Source organism: Ovis aries, chromosome X, assembly GCF_016772045.2.
Source record: "Ovis aries strain OAR_USU_Benz2616 breed Rambouillet chromosome X, ARS-UI_Ramb_v3.0, whole genome shotgun sequence".
Classification (NCBI taxonomy): domain Eukaryota; kingdom Metazoa; phylum Chordata; class Mammalia; order Artiodactyla; family Bovidae; genus Ovis; species Ovis aries.
In genome coordinates this window covers 129,771,193-129,794,971 of record NC_056080.1, presented here as the reverse complement: position 1 = coordinate 129,794,971, position 23,779 = coordinate 129,771,193, and the positions used below count along the sequence as shown (strand labels likewise).

The 23,779-nt window shown below is 41.5% G+C and overlaps 1 protein-coding gene and 1 long non-coding RNA gene across 6 annotated transcripts in view; one reads left to right on the top strand and one right to left on the bottom strand.

Annotated features, from left to right (window-relative positions):
- Nucleotides 1–539: 539 nt before the first annotated feature.
- On the bottom strand, nucleotides 540–7,108 carry LOC105605638 (uncharacterized). Its single transcript, XR_009598778.1, has 2 exons — nucleotides 7,039–7,108; nucleotides 540–5,224 (listed from the first exon to the last, which is right to left on the bottom strand). It is a non-coding gene; the product is annotated as an uncharacterized LOC105605638 (long non-coding RNA).
- Nucleotides 7,109–7,181: 73 nt separating this feature from the next.
- Nucleotides 7,182–23,779, top strand: part of SLC25A53 (solute carrier family 25 member 53) — a 57,445-nt gene continuing 40,847 nt past the window's right edge. For 3 of the 5 annotated variants that reach the window (XM_042242070.2, XM_042242068.2, XM_060407599.1), the window contains exon 1: nucleotides 7,182–7,506. The gene's annotated coding sequence lies outside the window, so the exon portion shown is untranslated. Of the gene's footprint in view, nucleotides 7,507–22,918; nucleotides 23,266–23,779 lie in introns of all 5 variants that reach the window. The other 2 variants (XM_042242069.2, XM_060407600.1) reach the window with 1 other exon arrangement.

Genomic DNA, 23,779 nt, shown 5'->3' with positions numbered 1-23,779 from the left:
ACATGAAAATGAAAAGTGAAAGTGAGGTCACTCAGTCGTGTCTGACTTTTAGCGACCCCACGGACTGCAGCCTACCAGGCTCCTCCATCCATGGGATTTTCCAGGCAAGAGTACTGGAGTGGGGTGCCATCGCCTTCTCTGAATAGTAACACTAAATAAACATAATAGTTTCTAGCAACTTTTTCTAAGGTAAAAGAAAGAACAAATCTTTGACTGATCAAGGGCCCTTTGGAAAATATCAAATATACCTTTAGGTACAAAATATATCCTGAAAGTTATTTTATTTCATTTTACATTTAGGATTCAACCTTAGGAAGAAAACAAAATCAAGAGTCAAGAAATTTGAATACTTAAAATAGGATAGTTGGTGAAAAGAAACAGTATTTGGCTATTCATATGAAGGGAACAATACAGCATTTAAAAATAAACACAGAAGGTAACATGACTCTCAAGAACCTTAGCTCCTTCATAAGTGAGGAAGCTTTGTTTTCTTAAATAATCAAGGACATGATTAAAGTCAACACAAAGCACATAAATTATTCTGGTAAAACATGAAATCTTTTTTATTTGGAAGATTACATAAAATAACCCTTCACATTGTAGGTGAAGAAAATAAACAATAAATAGTGTCATGTACTATGCTAGGCCCTTGAAATACAAAATAAATATGACATAACCTAAACCGTCCAACGGAGAAGGCGATGGCACCCCACTCCAGTACTCTTGCCTGGAAAATCCTATGGATGGAGGAGCCTGGTAGGCTGCAGTCCATGGGGCTGCAAAGAGTTGGACACGACTGAGCGACTTCACTTTCGCTTTTCACTTTCATGCACTGGAGAAGGAAATGGCAACCCACTCCAGTGTTCTTGCCAGGAGAATCCCAGGGACGGGGGAGCCTGGTGGGCTGCCGTCTATGGGGTTGCACAGAGTCGGACTGAAGCAACTTAGCAGCAGTAGCAGCAGCAAACCGTCCAAGATTTTACAGCCTAGGTAAGGAAACAGGTATGTTTTTTTTAAGTGAAAGAATGTGACAGAGATTGCTAGTTGTTTATCCCTTTCTCCCCATTATTTCTAAGTGATAAAACCTGATTTTCTTGGGTGGGGGTGTGGCTATGTACCCAAATAGGAAAAAATGTAATTTCTCACCCTTTCTTTCAAATAGGGGTGCTCATGCGACTAAACATAGGTCAATGGTATGTAGGTGGAAGTTTTTGGGTGGGGCCTCCTAGAAAGGTTTAAAATTTTGTCCGTGTGTATGTGTATGTGCACATACATGCACTGGGGTGGGGGAGGAGGAGTGAGGGTGCTTATGAAGTTGTTAAGCTGGGAGGCCATATTGCATTACCTTTTAACTCATTCTTGCCTAGGACATGGGTGTGATGGCTGGAGCTACAGCAACTATATTGTTACATTGAGGAAACTGAGCTAGGAAGGCAGAGCTTGAGGTTGAAAAATAAAGCATAAAGATGAAAGGAGAAGCTGTAACAATATTGAACTGCCTACTTTTGGATTTTTTATATAATAGAAAAATAATGGGTTTCTTAATGACATGAAAAAACAGTTGTTAACTTATATAACATATAATTATAATACAGTGAGATGCAAGGTCTAAAAGAGGTGTGTATAAAGACCTATGAGTGCACATTAAAGAAAAGGATGAATTCTGCCTAGGAAAAAGGAGACTGGGAAGGTCTTCACAGAGGCAGCGACATTTGGCTTGGGATTTTAGAATATGTGTATCTGTCAACTAGGCCGGAAAAGATGGGCATTGTGTATCAAGAGTGACACTGAAATTCCATATCATTTCTATGGTAAAACTGGTAAATGATGAAAGACAGATGAAGGACTTAGAAAATGTTTTTATTAGAAATGGATAATGTGATAATTAATCATTTACAATCTTAGAAACCTTTAAGGGTTTAGGCAGAAAATTTTTGAGAAATACCAACAGAGGGTATAATAAAATTTACATATCTACCCTCATACAATTTTCTTATTATTTCTGAAAATAAGTTATATTATTCTCCTGTATAATTCTATCCATTCCAATGCTTTAGTACTTCAAAAATTTTAATGAGTAACTCACCATTCTTTAATTGTTCTTTCCAAGACTTCACTTAACAATGATTACAGATAAGTTAGGAAAGTCATTTCTTCTCTTCAGTATACCTGCGTTAAGCAAGTTAACAGAGCATTCTTTCCTATGCTATACTGAAAATCTTGTACAGAACTAAAATACTGAACAAGCTCTATAAATACTGAGATTTATTTGACCAATGTAGAAAGGACTTTTCAGAAACAACCAATAGTTTTCAGATCAGTATAAATTTTTAAATAATGATATTTTCCTCTTATGAAATAGGAAATGTTTATTTCAGTTACTAAATCAAAAACCACCACTTAAAAGACCTTCCATAACCTGATTTTTTTCAAGGGAGGATAAAATAAATATATTTAGCAAAGTAACAAGTAAAAAGGAATTGAAAGGGATCGAGCCCAGGTCTCCTGCATTGCAGGTGGATTCTTTACCAGCTGAGCCACAGGGAAGCCCAAAATAATAAACAACAACATAAAATATACAAATAAATACATGTAAATAATAAATGAAAGGGAATTAATGATCAGAGGTCACACTAAAAGCAAGATATTAAAATACACAGAGAAATAAGTTTTCAGATATGTTTGGGTCTTAATTTAGATGGAAGTTAATTAAGGGTATAATCCCAGTGAAAAAAATCACCTTGGCTCTTTTAAGCCACAAGAGTGGATTTAGCCAGCCGTTTTGGTATGGTGGTTTTACAAAGGCTCTATAATAGGATTTATGTGTTGGGGGAAGAAACTGAATGTGATGCCAGAAGTTTAGTATTTTGTATGTCTGCAAACGTAAATTAAAAAATCTGATCATTTTTAACCAGAACATTTATTCAAACCTTATTCAACCAATACCTACACACTTCTACAATATTATGATCAAGGTTTATAATAATGATCCCAATATATCTTCTGAATTATACCAGAATTATTTTAGGATATATTTTTTATTATTTGCAAATTGGTAGTCTTGTCTGTTTTTCTTAACATTTCTAGATTAATCAGAGTATCCTTATCAGATACACAACCTTAGGCTTGTTCTTGGCCATCTTCAGTAACACCTTACAGTCAACAGAAATGAAATAGCCAACAACTGATCAATTTACAATTCATGCTATTAGAGCAGGACTATCTATCACAAAATAATTATAATCTAACCAAAATTTTAACAAGTCTCAAATAGCTTTTTCTAACAATTATAAGTTTTTCCCCCATAGTCTGTAGTGAAAAAGAACTACAATGAAGCATGAATGGATTTCCTTTCTAATTTGAGAGAATGTGGTCTGTTGATATCAGCAAGACAAGAGAAGCTAGGAATAGGCTGGGCCTCATTTTCATTTTTTAGGTTGCAGGGGTGTGTGGGGAGCATGAGTCTTGTAACAGTACTGAAGCTTTTATTCTACAGAGTGCAATTACCCAGAAAAGGAAGCAGCTGTAGTTAGCTGCTAACACCCACAGCTGTTGGGGGAATTGGTCCATCTGCCTTGTAAAGGGAGCCTGAACTGGTCACCAGCAGTGTGTGTACCCTACAGTATAGAAACATTGTCATATGTGTATTAGAACCCCAGATGAGCCCTTAAAAACACATAACTGAAAAATACCACAAAAAGCACAGCAGAACTTGAACACAAACTACATATGACAGTTTCGAAAATTACGTTATGAGAACATCTGGGATGAGATACTGGAAACACATCTCCCTTTCTAAAATTGGGTTTAGGAATAAGGCATATCCTCTCCCCTTACCTACTCTTTTTGCAAAGCAATAGCAGCTGGTGGTGGCTTCTGTGATCAGGGCAAGTTGCCCAGAAGTCAAAGAACCAAATTGCTAAGAATTTGAGGCAGATGAAATCTCTAGAATGGGAATATGGGGTTTAGGATGAAAGGAGCTATAAGTGTAGGGTCTCTTGTTTATGTCTGAGATCTGCACCCAACCTCTCTGCTTGATTTCTACTGGCCCTAGAGACACCCCTGTCTGCTTGTTTTCCTTCTGTCGATACTTTGCTTTGCACCAGGGAAGATTTCCTGACTTCTGGAACTGGATTTCTCTCAGCTTTACCCCTATGCTGACACTTTCTAATAGCCTGACACTAGAAATAATGGGGGAAATTAAGATAAAAGCTTTCTCATCCTCTCTCTCTCTCCTTTATCTTTTTAAACTTAGCCACTGGAAAATTCCATGAACAGAGGAACCTGAAAGGCTACAGTCCATGGGGTCACATGAATGACTAACACACACACAAACTTTTAAAAAACAATTTATAGGAGCATGCGCTGTGTGCTCAGTTGCTTAGTTGTGTCCAGCTCTTTTCAACCACAAGAACTCTAGCCCGCAAGGCTCCTCTGTCCATGGGATTTCCCAGGCAAGAATACTGGCATACCTGACCCACAATGTTGTGTCAGTGTGATGGCCTATATGGGAGAAGAATCTAAACTTAGCCATTTTGAGTAGAAGACCAAGCCCAGGGACTTACCTGGCAGTCCAGTGGTTAAAACGTTATCTTCCAATGCAGAGGGTGCGAGTTCGAGTCCCAGTGGGGAGCTGAGATCCCACGTGCCTCATGACCAAAAAAACCAAAACATAAAACTGAAGCAGGGACTTCCCTGGTGGTCCAGTTGCTAAGACTCCATGCTCCCAATGCAGGGGGCCTGGGTTCAATCCCTGGTCAGGGAACTAGATCCTACATGCCATAGCTAAAAAAAATCCTGTATGCCCAAGATTAAAGATTCTATGTGCTGAAACTAAGACCCAATACAGCCAAATAAATACATATTTCAAAAAAAAACCTGAAGCAATGCTGTAACAGAGTTAATAAAAACTTTTTTTTTAAATGGTCCATATTAAACACACACACACACACACACACACACACAAGACTAGCCATCTGTGCTATTGTTGGGGATTGTGAAGAAAAAAAAAAGACAAGTTGATTTTTTGGCAATTCAAGTCCAAAGGCGTTCTTGGGTGTGCAGGGTAATGAGTTCTGAAATGCCAAAAGGGAGTAAAGAAGGTCAGAGAGCTACAAAATGGGTACAGGGATAGGGACAAAGCAGTACTTGGTTTACCTTCAGCAAACTTGGGGACTTACATTCTTTTTCCTTACCAGTCCCTTTACCATCAGCAGCCTTTCTCCTGGAAAAAAAAACAACACTGTGAACTGCCTGAGCATCAGTTGGGAAGTGGGAGTAGGTATGTGTGGAGTGAGAATAACAAGACCCTGGTACTGTAGGATCTGAGGGAAAAGAGGGGATTCCTTTTTTGTTTTCAACTAGGAAAGAGGAGATTTCGCTGTGCTCTTGGGCTGAGGCAGAAATACCTGATTCTACCTGCTGCTAATGTGGAAATTACTACCACTTTGGCTGGAGTCAGAATAGTATATTAAAGAGTCTCTTGGTGCCATCCTAAAACAAGCAAAATCTTTAATAATATCCAAGCTTTAGAGAATGATGAGGTGAGGTGGGGATCCTGGACCTTTTATCTCCAGTGGTCTTAGGCAGTATGGGCAGTAATAGGGCCTGTGTGGCACAGTGGGGCACAATAATTGAGTTCATTATGACTTGCTATTTTAGTCATCTTTGCAGTCAGCCTTCAGGGGAGAGACCCTTGCTTTATTGTTTGCTGTCCTTCTGCCTTTGAAGAAAACTTAGCCTTCCTGACCTGCACAGATATTGAGGGAACTCTTATGGAAAAGAAGAGCACTCACAAAGAATTTATGGCAGTTTTCTCAGTGATATTTGAGAAGGGTCAAGTCGTATCTAAAATGCCTTCCCTGGTAGCTCAGATGGTAAAGAATCTGCCTGCAATGCAGGAGACCTGGGTTCGATCCCTGGGTAGGAAAGATCCCCTGGAGTAGGGGATGGCGACCCACTCCAGTATTCTTGCCTGGAGAATTCCATGGACAGAGGAGCCTTGTCGGCCATGGTCCACAGAATCAGAAAGAGTCGGACACGACTGAGCAACTAACGCACACAAGACAAATCAGAGTTTTAAGTCTTGGCTCTATTTGTTAGTAGCTCTGGGTTATCTGCAATCTCACAGTTCTGAATTTTCTTAGTTGCTTAGAAAAACAAAGGAGGGGAGAGAAGGATAATACAACTACTACCAAAGACCATGAGGATTAAACAACAGAAATGGATGTAAAGCACTTAACATAGTACCTAGTTCACAGATAATCAAATGTTAACCATGATTATCATTTACACTTTATCAGCTAGAAGGTCTTAACTGAGAAGACATATCCATCAACGTCAGTAATTGTAATTTCTGTTCCAATATACCACTTAACTCTTTGCTAGGCAATGTTCTGGGTGCTGCCTGCATGTGACTTTTAAAACTCTCACTACAACTCTAGAGGTAGGTCTATTATACCCATTTTACAGATGAGGAAGTCAAGGAACAGCGTGCTTAAATCCTTTAACCAAGATTCTATGGTTGGATAAATGGTAGAGTGGAGATTCAAACCCAAAAAGCCCGGTTTACAAAATCGGTACCCTTAACCATTGAGGCATGCAGTTAAATAGACAAGAACTAAAAAGAGATGGGAAATGGAGGGTAGAAAAGGCACAAGATCAAGGTGAACAGTCAAAAACAGCAAATTTAGAGTGTCAGTTGGTTTAGAGACTTAAACGCATCATTGTGAACTGTTCATGTCAACTAAACAAGTATATTAAGGTCTTATTTATAAATGAGTAGGTAAGCTTACAAGCCAATTTACAAGCAAGTTGCAAAAACGAGATAACTATAATTGAGGGACCTGCTTGCGTGCTAAATCAGGTCGGACTCCGTGCAACCCTATAGAATAGAGCATGCCAGATTACGGGAGTGGGTTGCCATTTCTGGGGATCGAACCTGCGCTTCTTATGTTCCTGCATTAGCAGGCAGGTTCTCTACCACTAGTGCCACCTGGGAAGCCTATCACTGGAGGTCCCACCCTTCACTTCTTTTACCACGTAAGTGTCAGGGATCTCCCCATGGTGCAATCTGCGTGCCAGTGGTCGTTGATAGTCCAACAAACATGGACGTGAAAGGGTCAATGCCGGGGTTTGGGGGTGGAACAAGCGGAAGCGAAGAGGATTGTGGGAGCTCCTTTGTACATCGCCCCAGGGCATCCGGGAACTATGCAGTGCTTTTTTCTATTATGACCGATCCTAAGTAAGGGCCACCGGCTAACTGAGTCTGGCCACTGCCGGTGCAGCTTCTCTCCGAGGCTGGAAAGCAGCGACCGTCGGCCGGCACCAGCAGAGCAGAGGAGGCGGAAGTTTGTAACACATGTTTTGAGCTGAAGGTGTAGACACGTTCTGGCCTCCTGTCGCGCTGGAACAGGGGAACCGAAGTGAAAGGGGGTGAGGAGTCGGGGGAACTGACAGCCTGACGGACCCGGCGGCGAGAAGTGATGACAAGGGTGTCGGAAGAGGGTATGTAATTATATTGTGTAGGTGATCAGTGTGTGAATCTTCTTTGTAGTGTTTGGGGATAGGGGAGGTGGCGAACAGATGAATGGAAGGTAAAATCAGCAGAGTGAAAAAACATTTTGTTGGCGGGGCACCCGCACATGCGAATTGTACCTATCTAGGATGATTTTATTGGAGTGATTTTATTGAGCCCCTGGTTTCAGATTCTACTTTGGACGAGTTGACTCCCTTTTGACAAATTACCAAGCACTTTCGCTGTTTTGGGTACTGCACTGGAAGCTCTGTATGAGGAAAGGAATTAACCTTTTTCCTCTACAATTACAGCCTGTCAGTTACAGTATGCATTTTGAGACAGGCAGTTACAATACAAGGAGATAAAGTGTTTTGAAAACCTGTCGGGGGCCAAAAACGCTCCTGAGGGTGCCATCTGGTATGATCTTTGATGTGATGATTTGACATATATTTTAAAGATAAAATAAACAGGGCAAAACTATGTGCAGTTTTCTCCAAGCACGTTCCCTTCCTGGTTAGCTCAGCTATCTGGAGTGTGACTGAGTAGCACTTAAGGCCCATACTCGTTTATACCTGGTGAGAGCATTTATCCATCACAGTGGCACTTCCAGCACCCCTGCTGGAGAGTCAGTCTTACCAGAGAGCAAGACCTCCCTTTACATGCATAGCCTGCAAGCTCTGCTGCTGCTGCTGCTAAGTCGTTTTAGTCGTGTCCGACTCTGCGATCCCATAGACGGAAGCCCACCAGGCTCCCCTGTCCCTGGGATTCTCCTGGCAAGAACACTGGAGTAGGTTGCCATTTCCTGCTCCAGTGCATGAAAGTGAAAAGTGAAACGGAAGTCGCTCAGTCGTGTCCTACTCTTCGCGACCCCATGGACGGAGGAGCCTACCAGGCTCCTCCGTCCATGGGATTTTCCAGGCAAGAGTACTGGAGTGGGTTACCATTGCCTTCTCTGAGCTCTGGGTAGGACTGAAATGGCAGAACTCAAGGGCTGTCTGGTCTAAGCATTTGAAACGCTTCTGTGGCAGCTGTTTGGTTTTCTAGCAAACTCAGTTCACAGCTGGGAATTGTGGATTTACTTGAAATTCTAAGCAATCTTTTAAAACTTTTGAATCTTCATACCTTCTGCTTTGTTTGCCAGAGAATCAGCAGTATAGCAGGCAGTCCAAGTCAGTGGTTCTCAAACTTTCCTGTGCATCAGAATCAGCTGGAGGACTTGCTAAAGCTCAGATTGCTGAATTCCACCAAAGAGTTGCTGATTCAGTGGGTCTGGCATTGGCCCCCAAATTTACGTTTCCTACAAGTTCCCAGGAGACGCTGATACTGCTCATTCTGGGTGTTCTCGGAACACACTTAGAGATGTACTAGTCTAAACAGGACTGAGATTAGTAACCAGAAAGGACATCTCTAGGGGAAAGTAAGCATATTCCTAAAGGTTAAACAAGTCTGAATTAAGCCATGGTAGATATGAAATAAAACAGATGTGTTTTGGTTGTTCATTTGTATGTTTTAAATGGATGGAGCAAAGATGAATCTTCTTGAACTAAACAAAGTAAGATTTGCATCAGTTTTTTGGTTTTTTTCTTTCACTCATGGGGATCAGAGTTTCTTAAATCATATAAAAAACACAATAGTTGTTTCCTTTTCAGATTCCTTTCTGAGTTATATTCAAATAGGTAGTTATTTGTGCTCTTCAGGTGGCTCTAGTGATAAAGAACTTGCCTGCCAATGCAGGAGACATAATATGGGTTCAAACACTGGGTCGGGAAGATTCTCTGGATGAGGGCATGGCAATCCATTCCAGTGTTCTTGCCTGGAGAATCCCATGGACAGAGGAGCCTGGTGGGCTACAGTCCATGGAGTCACAAAGAGGCGGACATTGACTGAAACTACTTAGTATACAGGCACACACACAGCTAGTTATATATAGAACTCACACTTGTGTCATCACCAAAAAAAAAATGAAGTGTTCTAACTTCTGGTAATTATGTTTGAAGTTAAAAAATGAAAGGACAGTTGGGACAATCTAATCAACACAGAAATAGTTGCATAAGGAGCCAGAATTGAGATAGTGTGATAAGTAGTTTATTTTTTATTTTTTCACCCTCAATGAAATCCCTCCCTCTTCAGAAGAAATAATCAGTTTATTCACTCTAGAGCACAAAGGGAACCAGAAACCTTACTGTGCCAGAGATTAACATGAAACCTTCTTTTATAGATTGACCTAAACAGCCTACTGGAGGGTTGCTTTTGTTAGGCACTAAGTCATGTCCGACTCTTTTGTGACCCCGTGGACTGTAGCCCATCAGGCTCCTCTGTCCATGGGATTCCTCAGGTAAGAATGCTGGAGTGGGTTGGCATTTCCTTCTCCAGGGTATCTTCCTCATTGGGGATGAAACCCAGGTCTCCTGCATTGGCAGGTAGATGCTTTACTACTGTGTCAACCAGGGAATGGCAGTCCCTAGTTCTGCCTACCCTCCAAACTCTCCCATGGGCCTGAAAAAGATCAGGACACATTTTTCAGAAATGTCACTCATTCTAGACCCGTTAGTGTCGGCTCCCAAATCCTCCCCAGGCCATTTATGAAGCAAAACAAAACCTCAAGACCAATCATGCAGACATACATAAAATGCACACAAAAAAGTCCAAATAAACTGGTTTAGGTCTATTGTGAGCTTTTTCAGTGACCAGCAAGATGCTAGGATGACTAGTGACCTGGATGTTTCAGAAGTCTGAAGGTCTTCCATTACAAGGGAATCAGCAGGACACTGTAAGGGTAGGAAAAAGTTTTCCTCTACTGTCTCAAGGTCCCTGGCTATGTCTGCAAATTAAACTGACAAAGACAGATTAACAAGAGAGAAGCATACAAATGTATTTAATGTAAGTTTTACATGACATGGGAGCTGTCACAGGCAAATAAAGACCCAGAGAAACTGAATTCAGTATTTTATGCTGGCTTCCCAGGTGACATGACTTAGTAGCTAAACAAACAACAAAATTTTATGCTAGGTTTGACAAAGAGTGGGAATTCATGGAGAAATAAGACAAATTAAGGAGTATAAGGGAAGTGTAGTAAACTGGGGGAGACTTAGCAAGTCCTATTTGTTAGGATTTTCTCTGCATCCCTTTGTATTTGGAGAGAAAAATTATCCTCTTCTCTGAATATAAGGAGGGAACCTCTCACATGAGGATTTTATGACCTGTTTCAGGAGAGAAGAGGGGCGAAGGGGTCAAGTGACCTTGTTTCTGCCATTTACTCAAACTCCTTCAGCTTTAAAATATTCAGTATGCCATGGCACCATATTTTGGGGTAGCATGTTCTGAACCCCATCAGTAATCACACACATGACTCTTGAATATCAGTTAAATTTCACATATGGTTGGTGAGTTGTACGCTGATTCCTCCCCTCCTCACCAGTCCTCATCTCTGCCTAATTCGCACTTAGTCTTTTAGACAGTATAGCTTTCAATGGAATGTGAGGGGAAAAAAAGGAGTAAAAGAAACCTGTGTTAGTTTGAACTATGCATCACTGTGTCCTAAGTGATTCCTAAGTAGGAATGATTTAATTTTGTTACTCGAACACTCAGTAGCTTATGGATCCTGAGAGCAGACCGATGGACGCTAAAGGGAATTTGTGGCCAGGTGTGTCAGAGCAGCAAACACATGATCACCCCTGAATTCAGATTCAGACAAGATTTCTTCTAATCTGGACTTCCTGCTTGTTACGGCTGATTCCCTAAGCAACTTTATTTTTTATTTTTGGGTGCATTGGTTCTTCGTTGTAACAGGTGGGCTTCTCTAGTTGCAGCATGCAGGCCTAGTTGCCTTATGGCATGTGGGATCTTAGTTCCCCGACCAAGGATAAAACCCATGTCCCCTACATTGGAAGGCAGATTCTTAACCACTGGACTGCCAGGAAATCCCCAACTTTAAATCAGTATGTATCTCTAACCTGAAGTGGAGTGAGGTTTTCAATCCAGCCCTTAACCACAAGGCTATGGATGTCATTGTTTTCTTTGGAATGTTTTTTCTGAGGATGAGAATTCTTACATCAAGTGAATGAGCACTATAAAGTAGAGGAGAGAAGGGTAATTATCATAGTTAATGCCATGTTGTTTCTTTGAAAAATAAGATTAGAAAAAAAACAGGAGGAAGAGGAGACAAAAATATATTCTAGAATCTGGAATCTGCAACTGATGGACCAGTTGCTAGGTGTATGACTTACTGCTTTTCCCACAGTAGAGGCCTGAACAACCATGTGCCTGCATCCAGGTTGCCCTTAGATCCTGTGACCTGTTGGAGACAGGAGAGTTATTGCTACTATGTATCATGATGACTTTTCTGTACTTGGTAATATGATGAAGAAACCCTGATAACCTCTCATACACACACACACACACACATGCAGGCACGCACGCACGCACGCACAGTATCTATGGGAGCATTTTAATAGCTTTCAGAGATCCAAAGAACTCATATAATTGTCTTCCAAAACTGCATGTAAAAGTCTTACTGAAAGCTGGAGATCAGAAGATCAGAAATGGCCTTGCCAGAAATGTGTTTTCTAATTTCAAGGTCCTTAGAGGAGTCACCAGTGCACTGCAGCTGAAGACCACCAGGAACATACCTGTGTTTGAGCAAGTCGGTTGCTTACTTACTGAGTCGAGGCAAAATGCACACCACAGGGAGCTGGTGGAGTATCTCAGAGGGTGTTAGAAAGGACTTATTATAGGATTTGGACTTGTATTAGGTGATTTGTGGCAGAATTTAAAGAAGTGAGGCTTCGTTCTGAATTGCATTCTGTTGGGAAGCAACAGACAATACATAGGGATAATTCCATGATTGGGTATCTTAATTAATCTTATCTAGCAGCAGCAGCAGCAGCAGCAGCAGCAGCAGCAGCAGCAGCAGCAGGAGAATAGACTAGAGGGGCTAATTGGTAAAGTAGAAGCTATTAGCCAGGATAGGAGGGTGTTTTGGCCATTTTGTGGTTTGATCAAAGTTGGCGTTCTGTCTCTTTTCAGACATGGATGCAGTGGTCTTGATTTTGTCACAGAGTGGCCTTGTTTGATGTTTATGGTCTATGAAATTGGTTATATTACACTCATCAGGAGAACACCAAGACGTAGCTGAGGGCCAGGACAGCTCCCATATGTGAGTGGCTGCTTTTCTTCTCAGAGTGATTAGTGCCAAGTCCAGCAGCCTATAGGAGACCAAATTCCCTTTCTGCCAGGAGCTGTATATAGCAGAGAAATGGTTAGATGTGTTGAATAGGAAAGATTGAAGGCTGGGTGTAGATGAAAGCATCTAGTTACCCTCTATCAGAACTTAGGAGCCTCAATGAGAAATAGCAGTCTTCTAAGGTGTTTTTCCTAAAAAAAAGAAAAATCATCGGAGTATACTTCAGCAAGATAAATGGATGGGAGGGAAAACATTGTCTTTTTCAGAGATGGCCAGAATAGTATGTCTCATCCCATGCTCTCTTCTATAATGTGACCTTGCCACTCTTCCATTGAAAAGTAGGGTTAACGTCCCCTCTGCTTTGAGTCTGGTCAGACTTCTATTATCTAAATCAACAGAATAGGAAGAAATGAGACTCTGTGACTTCTGAGGCCATAAGAGGCAGCATGGCTTGTGACTTATCTTCAGGGACATTGATCTTTAGAGTCCTAAGCTGCCATGTAAGAAGTCTGACTTCCCTGAGGCTGCCTTGTTTTGAGGAAGCCTAAGCCTATGGTGAGGCTACCTACAGGTCCTCTGGTCAACAGCCTCAGCTGACGTCCCAGCTAATAGCAGACATCAAATAGAAGACCAGAGAATGAAGACACCTCTAGATGATTAGAGTCCCCCAGCTGCTGTGTCTTCCCAGCTGAGACTCCAGACATCATGGAGTAGAAGCAAGACATCCCTGCTATATCCTGAGTTCCCAAACAGAATCTGAGAGCAAATTTAAATGGTCATTTTGAACCACTGAATTTTGGATTGGTTTATCACAAAGCAACAATAACCCAAACATGTAGAAATGTTGGTTAACACCCAAGGAATGGAGTGAAAGGAACAAGGAAGGCAAGTAATTGTAAGAGGGAAAACAGGCTAGTGACAAAACGTTTTGTTTTGCAGTTGCTGCTGCTACTGCTGGGCTCTTTGATTCCAGAGACCCCAGAGTGGACAGAAAGATGGAAGAGTTTCATTCTAAATGAAACTTGTGTAGATAACAGCATCTTCTTTTAAAATAAGATCTGGAACTATTTAGTTATTTCTTTAATTGAACATCTTGATTAAAATTAACAGAAGTATGTGGAGTTTTTTTTTTTTCCCCCCTAAGGAAACAAGTAACATTGATTACCAGTACTTTGTAACCATGGGGTGTCCCTGGTGGCTCAGTCCCTAAATAATCTGCCTGCAATGCAGAAGACATGGATTCAATCCATGGGTTTGGAAGATCCCCGAGAAAGAAGTGGCAACCCACTCCAGTATATTTCCTGAGAAATCCTATGGACAGAGGAGCCTGGCGGGCTTCAGTCCGTGGGGTCACACAGAGTCAGACACGACTGAGCAACTAAACCACCACCACTTAGTAACCAGAGGATGAGAGATGCTGATCTCCTCTGTATCACTGCATGGGGCTGAAGGAAACCACAGTGTTATTTCCAATGACATGTATAGATGTTTTATCCTTTTAATCTGACAGAATATGGTTCACTTTTAAAGCTCCCGTATTTGTGTATATGTTATACCTATTGCATAAGTCATTTAATCTGTAAGTTAGAAGTCCTAGCATTTTGTTGGAATTGTGTAATTGGTGAGCCCTCAATGATATTATTGGTTGTAAATGTTGAGTAAAACCATCAACTGATCTCATGGTTATGGGTCAAGAGCAGAATGTCTCAATCTCTTGGTTCCTTGTAAAAATACATGTGAATTTGGTGTTTGACTCTTTCAATGTGTTCCGGCAACACTGAACGCCCTTACTGGAACCTTGATCATCCATTTACTACTATTTGTTCTGCTTACTCCCTCTGTACATTCTTCCTTGAAAACTATCCCTATCTGTTCACACATACCCCAATCTTTTGTATTACTAAAGGCCCAAGTCAGACAGTACCACTTGTTTGGAAACCTAGATCTCGTGTTCTCTTGGTCACCTTTCCCTGTTTCACTTTTCTGTCACCTTCAGTTTTGCATTGTAGTTATCTGGAACTGTGTCTGACCTTCCTACTAGTCTGTGAGCCCCTGGAAAACAGAATCTATATTAGATTCATTTAGGAGTTCCCCACAACTCCAAGATGGATGTTTTGTTCATCTTTAGGGACTGCAGAGAGGACACCTGAGCCTGGACATGCTAATGAAGATCATACATCTAATTTGTAGCAGAGCTAGGGCCAGAACCCAGGTTTCCTAATTTACAGCTTGATGTTCTCTACTAGATGAAGAAGGAAAAGTGGGGAGAGGAAAAGAGGGACGAAGTAGTATGCTTCATGAGCACAAACCTTTGTATCTGTTTCATTCACTGCTGCAACCCCACTGCGTAGAACAGTGCCTGGCACATAGTGCACACTCAAAAAATATTTATTGAAATAATAACTGATTGGGGGTCAATAGGCATTCAGGTACAGGGATGATGTACAATGACCTTAGGGGGCATAGGTATTGTTTACTTATCACAAGTTCTTATCTCATGTGTTGTCCTGATGCAAGAAAGAATAAACAGAAAGCCCCCAAAACCCAGCTGTTCCTGCACTGGTATTTTCCCACTGCTCTCTTGTACCACCTATCTTCCCCTAGTAGCAATTCTAAAGACTGTCAGTCAGCTCCCACTGAGCTCTTTCATCAGTGTTCTGATAAAGGAAAAATATGATGTACTGGACACAAAATGTCTTCATTTTATGTAAAAACCTTCTTGGGAAAGTTAGTATTTCTTTAAAAGAAAAAAAAAGGCATAGCTCATTACTAATGGCTGCCTTTTATTGGCCTTGCTAGGGATATCCCAATGGGACAATGTGGTTGGAGTCTAGAATTGCCCAAGAGGTCCTGCTCTCTCAGTAGAGATGACCCCAGGTAATGGAGGCCATAGTTGTGGCTGAAAGACAAGAAAGAGGATGGATAAAACCACATACTTTTTAGTCCCCTGTACTCGCTGGCCTGTGGTCATCATCCTGGTAACTCTACCTCAGATCTCACTAAAGAAAATCACCTGCTGTCCCCTCCCAATCTGACTTCTTCCTCCTTGTCTTTGCTTATTGTGTTCTGAAAAAGGTATCTTTTCCTTAGCTCTATTCCAATCTTTCTTCTTCTTAATTCTCACCCCCAGGCGAAAGTGATTTTGTACAAATTTATATAGGAAAATCATCTCCTTCTCTGTGATACCTGAAAGTATAGTTTCTAAGATTTAAAAATCTAAGGCAGGTATTTCCCTGGTGGTCCAGTGGCTAAGACTCCATGCTTCCAATGCAGAGGGCCTGGGTTTGATCCCTGGTCAGGAAACTATTAATAGATAGCACATGCCACAACCAAGAGTTCATATGCCACAACTAAAGATCCTGTGTGCCACAGCTAAGACCCAGCACAGCCAAATAAATGAATTAATTAAAATAAAAATTTAAAGTGACTGAAATCCGGGGCAGAGGGAGTGGGACTAGGAAACACAGTTTGGCCTCAGTCTAGTCCAAAGCGACATGGTTTATAAGAACCCTCGATATGAGGAGTTAAGGGTGCTTGCTCAGATGAACAGCACACCCTCTGGGGGAAGACTGCCTGTTTTGCAGTTTGGGGTCCATGCTCTGTAGGCTTTGGTGACTCTGGGCAAGTTATTCAACCTGTCTGTGCTGTAGTTCTCTGATCTGTGAGATAGAGATGTGTTAGGGGGATTTGCAGAGTTAATATAGGTGAAGCGCTTAGGATGGTGCCTGGCAAACAGTAAGTGCTAGTTATTTTTGAATATTAGAGTATAGTTGATTTGCAATGTTGTGTTGGTTTTGGGTGTACAGCAAAGTGATTCAGTTACACATATACATATATCCACTCTTTTTCAGATTCTTTTTCCATATAGCTTATTACAGAATATTGAGTAGGGTTCCCTGTGCTATACAGGAGGTCCTTGTTGATTATCTATTTTATATATATTTTATACAGCAGTGTGTATATGTTAATGCCGAACTCCTGATTTATCCCTCCCCAACCTTTCTCCTCTGGTAACCATGTTTTTGAAGTCTGTGACTCGGTTTTGTTTTGAGTTGTTTGTTTTGTTTTGGCCACACTGCGTGGCATGCAGGACCTTAGTTCCCTGACTCGGGATCAAACCTGTGCCCCCTGCAGTGGAAGCACAGAGTCCTCACCACTAGACCACCAGGGAATTCTCCTCTTTCTGTTCTGAAATAAGTTCATTTGTATCATTTTTTTAGATTCTACTGATTAGTGATGTCATATGATATTTGTCTTTCTCTTTCTGATGTATTTCACTTAGTATGTTAATCTATAGATTCATCCATGTTTAAACAGTAAGTACTGTTTAAATGTTAGGTGTTATATCTGTCATTATTATTATTATCAAAGTTATTAAAACAGACTTTTGTCTTTTTGTGCCATCAGGAGCTTAAGGGAAGATGTAAGTGGCACCCCACATGTAATAAATAAGTGTTGAAAGTGTTGTGTAGCTCAGTCATGTCCAACTCTGTGATCCCATGGACTGTAGCCCACAGGCTTCTCTGTCCATGGGATTTTCCAGGCAAGAATACTGGAGTGTGCTGCCATTTCCTTCTCCAGGGGATCTTCCCCACTCAGGGTTCGAACCCAGGTCTCCTGCATTGCAGGCAGATAGGTGTTAGAGAAGCCAAAACTGCTGAACAGACCTAAAGAATTAAGAAATTCTATCTAAGGGTGTTTTCAGGAGTATTAATCTTTTACTAAAAACAAATCTGTTACAAGCCATTGCTTGTAATTTTGGAGTTATTCAAGATACAGTTGCCTAATCTAAGATTGGGAAGATTGATACCTGTGTTTTTCTCTAGTTTTATAATTTAATCTCTTACATTTGGCCTTTGATCAGCTTGGAGTTACTTTTTACATACAGGCTTCCCTGGTGGCTCCGAGGTTAAAGCGTCTGCCTCCAATGCAGGAGACCTGGCTTTGATCCCTGGGTCAGGAAGATCCCCTGGAGAAGGAAATGGCAACCCACTCCAGTATTCTTGCCTGGAGAATCCCATGGACGGAGGAGCCTGGTAGGCTACAGTCCACAGGGTTGCAAAGAGTCGGACACGATTGAGCAACTTCACTTTCTTTCACTTTCACTTTCTTTACATACAACATGAAGTGGGAGTCCAACTTCATTCTTTTTTTTTATTCATTTCATATATGATATTATACATGTTTCAATGCCATTCTCCCAAATCATCCCACCCTCTCCCTCTCCCACAGAGTCCAAAAGACTATTCTATACATCTGTGTCTCTTTTGCTGTCTCACATACAGGGTTATCGTTACCACCTTTCTAAATTCCATATATATGCATTAGTATACTGTATTGGTGTTTTTCTTTCTGGCTTACTTCACTCTGTATAATAGGCTCCAGTTTCATCCACCTCATTAGAAGTGATTCAAATATATTCTTTTTAATGGCTGCGTAACTTCATTCTTTTACATGTTAATATCTAGTTGTTCCAGCACCATCTGTTGAAAAGGCTATTCTTTCTTGAGTGATCTTGGCACCCTTGTTGAAAATCAATTCCTGTAAAAGTCTGAGTTTATTTCTGGAATCTCAGTTCTATTTCTCTGGTCTCTCTATTTAACCTCCCCCAGTACCAGTCTTAATTACTATAGCTTTGGGATATTTTTTGAAATCATGAACTGTGAGTCATCTTCTTTTTATTTTTCCAAGATTGCTTTGGTTGTTCTGGACCCTTTGAATTTTCATGTGATTTTAGGATCATCTCATCCGTTTCTGCAAGACAGCTAGAATTTTGATAGGGATTGCAGTGAATCTATAGAAAAATTTATGGACTATTGCAGTATTCTTGCCTGGAAAATCCCATGGATGAAGGAGCCTGGTGGTCCATGGGGTCGCAAAGAGTTGGACACGACTGAGCGACTTCACTTTCACTTTTCACATTCATGCATTGGAGAAGGCAATGGCAACCCACTCCACTGTTCTTGCCTTGAGAATCCCAGGGACGGGGGAGTAGCCTGGTGGGCTGCCGTCTATGGGGTTGCACAGAGTCGGACATGACTGAAGCGACTTAGCAGCAGCAGCCATGTTAACAATGTTAAGTCTTCTGATCAGTGGTCACAGGATTCTTTATATTTGGGGTCACAAAGAGTCAGGCATGACTGAGCGACTTTCCCTTTCATACTTTCATACGTAGACAAGTCTTGCACATCTTTTGTTAAGTTGAAAGTGCTCTGGTAAAGTGCTCTGGTAAAGTGAAAGTGAAAGTGTTAATTACTCAGTCGTGTCTGACTCTTTGGGACCCTGTGGACTATAGTCCACTAGGCTCCTCTATCCATGGGTCTCTCTAGGCAAGAATATTGGAGTGGGTTGCTATTCCATTCTACGGGGGATAGTCCCAACCCAGGTTTTAAACACAGGTGGCTGAGACAGTAAAGTGTCTGTCTACAATGTGAGAGACCTGGGTTTGATCCCTGGGTTGGGAAGATTCCCTGGAGAAGGAAATGGCAACACACTCCAGTACTTCTTGCCTTGAAAATCCCATGGACGGAGGAGCTTGGTGCAGGCTACTATCCATGGGGTTGCAAAGAGTCGGGCACGACTGATTGACTTCACTATCCTCCTATGTAGGCAGATTCTTTACCATCTGAGCCACCAGGGAATCCCCCCAGTGCTCTGGTAAGCAGTTCACAATTCTGTCTTAGCTTTCACTTTGTGTTTTCACAGACTCAAGGTTAGCCAGAGGTGAGAAATGGGAGCCTTCTATGTCTTTCTTTGGCAGGTACACAGCCCTTGACATGTGTGACTTTTAGATCCTTAGGAATGTATTGTGGCGTTTCAAAGACCTCTGTGGATATCTCATTCCCCAAATCTCAAGTTTTTTAATCAGTCTCTCATTTTCCCACCAGGTGGTGCTAGTGAAAAGAACACGCCTGCTAATGCAGGAGGCATAAGAGACGTGGGTTCAATCCCTGGGTCAGGAAGATTCCCTGGAGGAGGGCATGGCAGCCCACTCCAGTGTTCTTGCCTGGATAATCCCCTGGACAGAGGAGTATGGTCCATAGTGTTGCAAAGAGTCGGACACAACTGAAGTGACTTAGCACATTTATCTCAACAGGTATCATGGTTTAGGCAGCTGTGATGTTAAACAATTTTCACTGAAACTGTTTGGCAAATGCCCCCGTAGATGGGGCTTTTCCCACTATCTCATGTCCTGCTGAGTCATGTTAAATAACTGCAAGCCATGGGAAGGAGGCTTTTTCATTGGGAGCTGACAGATCAAATAGTGATAGTGCTCTGAGGTTGGGAGTTTTTCAGGCTGTTTTGAAACAGTAAAGCATCTGCCTGCAATGCAGGAGACTTAGGTTCGACCCCTGGGTCAGGAAGATCCCCTGGAGAAGGAAACGGCAAACCACTGCAGTATTCTTGCCTGGAAAATCCCATGGATGGAGGAGCCTGGTAGGTTACAGTCCTTGGGGTCACAAAGAGTCTGACATGACTAAGCGACTTCACTTCACTTCACTCACCCTGCCCCCACCAGTGACTGTTAGGCTACTGGCTTTCATGGCCTTTTACCATGGGTGTGAGACTGCTGATTTTCAAGACTACCACTGGTCAAGAGAGAGGGGGATTGAAATAGGGCAAGTTAAAAGGCCTCTAATATCAGTGTTCTTAACAAGACTCAGTAGTTTTCTGGAACAAATGCTCCTCAGATTGGTGTCTGCAAACTTTTGAATCATTTCCAGAGTTCCAAAAACGTTCTCATTGCTGTTTTGCAAAAGTGGATTTCAAGAGGTTCCTACCATGCCATTCTGAAAGCTCCTACTCATAGATTTTTATTCTCTTTAGGTTATAATTGGATCTCCATCTAAGGAAGTGTTAGTCACTCAGTTATGTCCAACTCTTTGCAACCCCATGGACTGTAGCCCACCAGGCCCCTCTGTCCATGGGATTTCCCAGGCAAGAATTCTGGAGTGGGTTAGCATTTCTTTCTCCAAGGGATCTTCCTGACCCAGGGATTGAACCTGGGTCTCTTGCATTGCAGGCATATTCTTTACCATCTGAGTCACCAGGAAAGCCCTATCTCCATCTAAAATAACAATCTTATGTGGATGTTTGCATCAGAACTTCTTAGCAGTAGACAAGATTTGGATGAACAATGACAATGCTGAAGATGGCCTCTTCCTGTGTCTTGAGAACTCTAAAAGTCTGTTCTGGACTGAGGCTGGGCTGTGATCATGAGCAGGCCAGTGGGTGAAAACTATGGGTAGCCAGAGGAGCTAATGTTGTCTTTTCTCCAACTAAGTTGTTTCATTCTATGCTCATAGGCACCTGAAAACCTGGAGGTATATTTGAGCCAAACTTCTCCAGAGAAGGGCCACTAATTCCTCTTTACTGTTCTCCATATTCTCCAGAAAGTTTATTGGACGTGAACCATTCCTTTAGAAGGAATTTGGGAGAGAATGATGTTAGAAGGGCCTGAGGGTGGGGAAACAAATGCTTATTGAATGAATCAATGAGTAGTGGGCTGGAGAAATCAGGGAAGGCTTCCTGCAGGAGGCATGGGTTTGATCTTATCCTGCAAGAATTGGTGCATGTTGGTTAGTTGAAAAAAATGTGTGGTGAGTAGGAAAGCAGTTTAAATTTAATGCAACCAACTGAAATATCTAATTAATTCTGCTCACTGAGCCACTGTAGGAATATACCTCAGGCTTACCCCTGGGGGAAAGCCAGTGACTAGGCAATGATAAAAAAAAAAAAAAAAAAAAAAAAAAGAGGGAAGCAGTATGTCCTAGTGGTTAGGAATTCAGTTACTGATGTTAGACTGCTTAAGTTCAAGTCCCAGGCTTTCTGCTTATGTGCTTATTAGCTATGTGATCCTGGACAATTTAATCTCTCTGGCCCTATTATCTGTATCTGTGACATAGGAATACCTTCCTGCCTCACAGGTTTGGTGAGAAGATTAAATGGGATAATGCATTAATAATGCAAAATACAGTGCCTTTACTGCTCAGCAAAGGGCAGCAATATATTTTTTCTTACAGTTTTGAGATATAATTACAATAAATTTTAAGGTATACAGTATGATATGATTTATGTATATCATGAAGTGATTATCACAATGTTTAGTGAACATCCATCATCTCATATAGTTACAGAACTAAATTTAAAAAAAAAAACAATTTTCCTTGTGATGAGAAAATTTAGGATTTACTCTCTTAACTTTGATATGTAACATACAGCAGTATTAATTGTATTTATCATGTTGTACATATATCCCTAAGGCAGGCAGATTTTTAAAAATATTTATTTGGCTGTACTAGGTCTTATTAATAGTTGCAGTACTCAAGATCTTCAGTCTTTGTTGTGGCATGAAGGATCTTTCGATTGCATCATGTGGGAGCTTTAGTTTTGGAATGAGAACTCTTAGTTGTGGCATGTGGGATCTAGTTCCCTGACTAGGGCTCAAACCCTGCCTTGGGAGCATGAAGTCTTAGCCACTGGACTACCAGGGAAGCCTGGAAGGTGAGTTTTTAAATTCTGTTTACACATTTAACTGTTTAAATACTGAATTAGTTTTGTTCACTTTTGTGTCTCCCATGCCTTAAACAGATTTGTTGGGTGAATGAATGCCTGCTGGTAAACTGAACGTAATACAGCAAGAAGTGCTGTAACAGAGATTGAATACAAGGCACTTTTCAGTACATGAGGGATAGGGTATGTTATGCTTAACTCTGAGCAGTTCAGGGAACATTTGATTGAGAGGGCTGTTCCCTTCTAGAATTTTCAGTGCAGTCAGATCTATGAGAGTCAACTGCATCCCGAACTAGGTAAAGCGATGCTGTGCAGCCACCAGGTGGCACTATTACACAGGGATTCAACCTGCTGCTGCTGCTGCTGCTAAGTCGCTTCAGTCCTGTCCGACTCTGTGCGACCCCATAGACGGCAGCCCGCCAGGCTCCCCCGTCCCTGGGATTCTCCAGACAAGAATACTGGAGTGGGTTCCCATTGCCTTCTCCAATGCATGAAAGTGAAAAAGTGAAAATGAAGTCGCTCAGTCGTGTCCGACTCTTCGCGACCCCATGGACTGCAGCCCACCAGGCTCCTCCATCCATGGGATTTTCCAGGCAAGAGTACTGGAGTGGGGTGCCATTGTCTTCTCCCATTCAACCAACAGAGGAGCCCTTTCCAGCCAAGAGTTCATGTTTCTGTCTGACGCAGTTTTTCTCTCCTCTCCACAGAAACTCAAGCTATGACTTCTTCCGTCTTCTGCTGGTTTTGGAGCACTGCCATTCCTACCCAAGGCTCAGTTCGGTTCAGTCACTCAGTCGTGTCCGATTGTTTGCAACCCCACAGACTGCAGTGCACCAGGCTTCCCTGTCCATCACCAACTCCCTGAGCTTGCTCAAACTCATGTCCAAACCCAAGGCTACTTGGGAGCCATCTGATGCTTAAGCTACTCTGTCTTTATCAGGCGAGAGAAGAGAGAGAGACAATGCTGAGTATATTTCCAGTTCTTTGCATTTTGGACTTCTGACTCCCACACCATTGCCTTGTTTCTCCTGCTCTGCCCTGGATGAAACTAAAAGTAAGGGGAGAAACAAAGCTACCCTTTTTTGAAACATCAGGCACTATATCAGAAATGTTATATAGTCACATTGTTGACTGGCAACAGAACCTTGAGAGATTAATTTTGTCATTTATTTTGTCCGTTATCTTGCTTCAGCAGTTTTTAACATAGGCTCTGCCAGTCTTATTTCTGCTATACCCCCCACCCAACACCACTGAATTATTTTCAGGCAAATCCCAGATGATTTTTCATTGCATAATTTTATTTTAAAATGCTTTCTTACATTTCTATTTAAAAAAGGGCTTTTAAACATCACAGTATCATTATAACGCTTTTAAAACCCTCAAGAAATAATACCCTTTGATATATTTGATATATTATTTGATATATATATTTGATATATTATCAAATATATACCTTCTGTTCAAATTTACCTAGATGTCTCATTTTAAAAGCTGTATTTGGTTAATTCAAATCAGGATTCCAACAGAGTTCATACATTTAATTCATTTGATATATGAGCTATGAGCCA